This window comes from Camelus ferus, chromosome 13 (genome assembly GCF_009834535.1).
Source record: "Camelus ferus isolate YT-003-E chromosome 13, BCGSAC_Cfer_1.0, whole genome shotgun sequence".
NCBI classification, from domain to species: domain Eukaryota; kingdom Metazoa; phylum Chordata; class Mammalia; order Artiodactyla; family Camelidae; genus Camelus; species Camelus ferus.
The window spans coordinates 59,372,074-59,378,337 of NC_045708.1; the positions used below are offsets into that span (position 1 = coordinate 59,372,074).

A 6,264-nucleotide genomic window follows, 5' to 3' on the forward strand; every position below is an offset into this window, starting at 1 on the left:
CTTGCATGGAGGGAAGTGGGTCATATAAAGATGGAGGCAGAGGCAGAAGCCATGCTGCCACGAGGCGTCAACACCAAGAATTGCCAGCAACCATTGGAAAGTAGGATGAGGCAAAAAAAAAGCTCCTCCCCTAGAGTCTTCAGAGAGAGCATGGTCCTATCTGCCTATCTGTACCTCGATTTCAGCTTTATAGCCCTTAGAATGGTAAGAGAATACATTTCTGTTGTTTTAAGACACCCAGTTCATAATATTTTGTTACAGCAGCCTTAATAATTTAATACAAAGATTTAAGACAAGAAGAAAGAAAGACACACAAGAAGGAACGAACATATACAGAAGGTTAGATAATTTGAAGCATGCAAAATATTTAAGCAAAATGTTCATGATAGAGAAATGGATTTGTAAATAAATTAACCTGTGATAACATAAGACTGTGAGAAGGAACATACCATCTAAGACTTAGCAAGGCTCAGGGAACTTTCCAATTTCTGACCATCTTCTTAGCTCCATCTTCTCCTCTCAGTTGTCAATTTAACTCACACCAGTGAAAGGTCACAGACGAGTTTCTTCTAATGGAGACTTAAATTAATTTTCTGATTTATATCCCACCTCTGCCATTTACTAACTGGATGAACTTGGGAAAAGCACTTACTAATTTGCTACAACAGCCCTAACGAAGTACCACAGACTGATGGTTTAAATAACAGAAATTATTTCCTGACACTTGTAGAGGCTAGATGTCTAGGTCAAGTTGTGGCAGGGTTAATTTCTGCTAAGGCTTTTCCTCTTGGCTTGTAAGTGCCTGTCTTCTTCCCGTGTTCTCATATAATCTTCCTTGTGTGAGTATCTGTGTCCTAATCTCCCCTTCTTACAAGGATACCAGTTGTATTGGACAAAGGTCCACCCATCTGACCTCATTTAACCTTCATTATTTCTTTAAAGGTGATTTCTTATTTCCAAATACAAGCACATTCTGAGATACTGGAGGGTAGAACTTCAACATATGAACTTGGAGAGGAGACACAATTCAACCCATTATAGTTACTTTATACCTCAGTTTTCTCATCCATACAAAAGTGGGTTTTAAGAATATTAATCTCCTAGACTTCACTGATGATTAAAGGAAATACACAAATGAACATGTAGAACAATGCCTGGCAAATTTTAAGCACTAGATACATGCTAGATATTGTTACTATTATTAATGTAAATTAATATATTTCAATCAAGATTTACATTCAATTAAAGCCATTTCCTGCTCCACAGTTCAAATTCCCTCTGCATCTTAGATAAAAATGAATTTAGAATAAGACATATACAAATTAAAATGGAAGAGAGTGACTTAAAGAAGAATCACTGTATTTGGTTTCTAGCTTTGTGTGTCAAACATTGTGGGATTTCAGCCATAATAATTAGAAAAAGAAGAAGAGGGAATTAGAATCTTTTGAGAACTGAGGGACAATAGTTTCTGGGGTCAAAAATTATTCTGACTTAGAGGAGTCAAATATGTAGCTCTTGAACATATGTGCAGAGCATGTGCATTTTTCTAAGAGGCAGTGCTATCCAAGAGGAGGCAGATTTATTGATGGAAAACAGTCATTTTTAGAGAAAGCTACCAATGTAATGTACTGGTTGAATATTTTCTAGGATATTAAGATAATTAAATAGCTGCTGATTGATTACATGTGATCTATTGCAGGATAGCTAATCTATTTCCGAGTAGTGAAGGTGTACTGCTGTCCTTGGCATATTTTTGGAGGTAGGGGTTGGGCAGAAGTAGAGAAGGGGTGTTTGCCTCGTCAATAACGTCATAACAGGCACTGTAGGTTTTGTTAATATGCTATAAGAAAGATGCCACTAAGGCAACTGTGGCTGGTACTATTATCTGATAAAATTGTCAATAACCCAAAGTCATTCTTCAGACCCTCACTGGCTCTTCATCTGCCTTACTGGCTACAGGCTCACAGAGTGTCATGATGCCTTACTCAAGTTCAAATTCAATTAAATGAAAAAAAATGGTACATTTAAACAAAACAAAAAAACTTAACTGGCTCATACACTGGTAAAATGAGAAGTAAAACTGGAATGTGGAAATAATTCCCAGCCTCCACTTGTCAAGTCTTTGTAGCACTAATTTCTGAAATCCTTCGAGGATGTTGCATGGTTTAGCGATTTAGATGGGGGAGAGAATAGCTCCAAGGGCTTCATTTAGCCTTTCAGACAGTTGTGGTTCTTACTTCATGGGCCAAAGCACCACCGCTGAAATTCAGCTGTTAAGACTCTACATTCTGAGACTGAAGACATAAGCGTGGTATGACGGTATGATGTGTGGTACCACTAACTGTACTTCAGGTAACCTGAGGATAATGCTTTGTCTATCACCTGACTTCAAGGCCTGCTCACACTGACTGGAGGACCATGGCGGTGTTTTACATTTCTGGAAATCAGGGTCTCATCACTATATTCTTCACCAAACCATTTGTTCTTCCGATGCCCTGCCTTCTATATGCACGTCATACCGTATCAGTACCAGAGAAATTTGAGTAATTTTGATGCTACTGAATGCCATAAATTACTGATACTATGTTTTCATCCCAGAATCACATTTTGAAGTACTATTTCCTCTGATCATTTCTAGCTCCAATAATTGTATCAATCAAGATCTCAGCAGAAAAGAGATGGCACATTTAAATAGGATATTTGAAGAAAGTCTAGTGAGAGACAATATATAACATTTGGATGGGTTAAAGGCAATCAACAGAGGCTGATAGAGCTCCCCAAGAAAAGCAAGAATGAGGAGTCATCATTATTTCTGGGCCTGAGATAAGGGAGTGACTTTAGGAACCCATTTAAACCTGTAGTCACAGGAGATGACTATCAGACAGGAGCTATGGAATTTTGTAGAAAATACAGTTATCAACTTGAGAATCAGCAGGGAGGACTAAACAGCCCACCTTCTCTCTCTCCTTCCATTTACCTCTCCCTTCCTAGTGCTTTTTATAAGCCAAATCCAAATAGAAACTAGAGGGCAAAGAAGCCCAGTTGAAACTGTGGATAAAGGCCAGCCTTCCAGGCCACAGAGTAGGTCAGAAAAAGGAAGAAAGCAGATAGCAAAGATCCCAGAGAAAACAAAACAGCCATTTACCCTTATTTCTACCTCCTTGCCTATGTTAAGGAGATTGTTGAATCAGTTGGTTAAGAAGTTGAGCCAATCTATTGAATTTTTCTTCCATTAGAATTTTATAAACTGCTTGTTTACATTATGGCCATCTTTTCTATTTTTTTTTTTCTTTAAAAATCTGCAAAGTAGAATGAGAAGAGGAATTTTCAAAGATCCTCAGGATCAAATTCTATGATTATGTATTATAAAGTAAAAAGTATTTGAGTTCATTGCTGGGCATGGAAAACATGCCTTGCACAGCGTAGGTGATCAACATACATGTTTTGATGGTGAGAGCTGATCTGAAGCTAGAAATATGCAAAATAATTTGTAACTTAAACATGCATATACACACATATATGAAACTTCATCAAGAACTCACAAGTAGTTGCCTAAGAAAGGTAATAGTGAGTTAGTATAAATAGTAAAAGTGAGTGCATATGCTAAAATTAATCTAGAAAGGCCATTATGTATTTTTGAATCAAGTGATTCTTTATACAGCTTAAATAATAATTCAAGGAAAATAATAGATATTACATAATGTAGTATTAATCTTATAGGGTCATTTGGTATGCATACATTTATAATATTAAACAAAATGAAGTTTTAAGAAGTATTTCATTGTTAGCTAATTCCATTTATCTCACATTTTTCTTCCATGAAAATTCGTGTTTTGTTTGTGAATTTTTTAGACCTTGTGAGGTTGAATTAAAATCAGAATACTTATTCTGTCACCTCAACGTTTCACCACACAAACAGAAAAACTACAAAATCATGTCCTACTGTGCAACTTCCATGAAAAATCATCTTAGACAGGTACTATAATTATATGAGAAACATGAACAAAAGAGGAGAATGTTAAAGAAAATTGAGGTACTCAAAACAAGTATTGTTCTCACTAATCAAATTTCAAAACAACAGACTTTACAAGAGTGCTTTAAAAAGACAATCTCTTTTAGTTTGGGGTTTATGGAGGCTAAAAATTTAAACAAAAGCTTGTTGACATGATTTTTATAATCTGCCAACTGTTCATATTAGTTGAAGACAAAAGATTTTTGAGAATTGCTCATGCTACGAATCCTAGATAAAAAAAGAATCTTTTAAAGAGGATAATAATAGAATAACATTTTTTTTCTGAATTAAAACATTTGGCTTTGCCCAAAATGTAAGAGCTATTCTCACATGCACCATCTGAAAATGAGAGTGTATTTAGTTCTGCGATGAGTGCTTTAGTGACCTCAGAGGAAATTAGGCACTGAAAGTGGTGAGAAATAGTTGTTCTCCAATATACTTTCAAACTTAAATTTATCTGGTATCATTTTTAAATAAAATAGGATTAATATATAATTTTAAACGTAATGTATTATTTATTTGTGAATCATAGGTGGTCATTAAACAGGAGAGATATTGGGGTTCAGTCTCAGTTTTAGCCCAATAGTGACTTTAACACTCAGTCTTTTAACATTCAGACAAATTATATAATCAAGACACTTCCGCTCTTTGGACACATTGTAAGTGTGTATGTGTATGTGTGTGTGTGCGCGCGCGCCTGTGTGTGCTGAACAAACTGCCAAAAAAATATCAAAATTTCTTCTCCATGATTTCATTCTATCAGCATACAGACATGTTTTTATATCACTGGGAACGGGGAGGTGGACTGGGTAGAACATTTGTTTGTGTTCAAATACTGATATCTTTTTTCAATTTATCTCAAAAAAACCTCTTTACAATCGCTAACTTGTCTATGATTTATCATCAATCTTCCCACCTTCATTTCTCTTCCTTGCTCCCTTCATTAAGGTCTGTTCCTCTCAGCTTACCAAAATAACACTTGTCAAGTCATCAAAGATGTCTGTGTTACCAGATACAGTGGTCAGTTTTCTGTCTTCCATTCCCTGAATTGTCAGCACCATATGGCAAGTCCAGGATGCCGGGTCTCGTGAATTCTTTTGTTTAAACTTCCTTGCAGTCCTTGCTCTTGCCTCCCTTTCTTTCAACTCTTTGGATGTTTTTACAATCTTTTTATGTTAGCTTTATTTAATTCTCTGGCTATGCTTCTAAAATTTTGTGCATCAGAGCTCTGTTCTGAAAAGACTCCTCTGTTTATTCTTTCTGGTTGATCTCATCCAGTCCCAAGAAGTTAAATACTAGTTAGGCATTAATAACTGACCATCCTCATCTCTCCTCCTCCCCAACACCAGCAAACTCAAAAATCTGTCTACACAGCTTCACAGTTCAGATGCCTAACAGTCTGATCACAAATATCATTTCCCAAATAGAATATTAATTCATTCTCCAGAACTTATAGCCTCCAAATCTCTCACTTCAGTACCTGGTGTCACCATCAACACAGCTCTAGCCAAAGATTTAGGAGTGTTTCTTGTATCTTTTTTTCTACCACATACATAGATACTGTATCCACCATTTCTGTCACCCCTACCCTCAAAGTGTGTTTTCAATAAATCCACTTTCCTCCATCTCCACTTCTTAATTTAAGCCACTGTCATCTTTCACCTGAACCACTCAAACAGTCCATTATTGGTTTCCTTGCTTTCATTCTTTTCTGCACACAACAGCCAAAGTGATCCTTCCAGTAAGTAAATCAAAGTTGCTTTAGTTTGGTTCCTACCAGAAGTAGACACTAGACAGAGACTCATGCCTGAGAATCTTGGTGGAGGGGAGGTAATTAGGTTTGTTTGTTTATTTAATGGAGGTACTAGGGATTGAACCCAGGACCTCGTGCATGCTAGGCACACTCTCTACCACTGAGCTACACCCTCCCCCTACTTCAAGGGGAGGTGATTAGGGTTAACTTATTCTTTTCATGGAGGTACTGGGGATCGAACCCAGGACCTCATGTATGTTAGGCAAGCACTCTTCCACTGAGCTATACCCTCCCTGCCTGAGAATCTTGTTTTGGAAGGAAAACAATATTTGGGATGGGAGTGGAGAAGTGAAAAGAGGAAGCAACACAGCCAATAAAGAATGTCACTAAGCCAGCTACCTCCTCGGCTTCCGAAAGCTTAATTTTCCTGAGAAATTCTGGACGATGACTTTTTAGAGTTATTCTGCCAGGAAGGTGGAAGAGCCAGGGTAGTTGTATA

General features: G+C 36.9%; 1 non-coding gene across 1 annotated transcript; it reads right to left on the reverse strand.

The window, feature by feature from the left end:
- Positions 1–5,985: 5,985 nt before the first annotated feature.
- Positions 5,986–6,057, reverse strand: TRNAV-AAC. The gene has a single exon. It is a non-coding gene; the product is annotated as a tRNA-Val (tRNA).
- Positions 6,058–6,264: the final 207 nt, after the last annotated feature.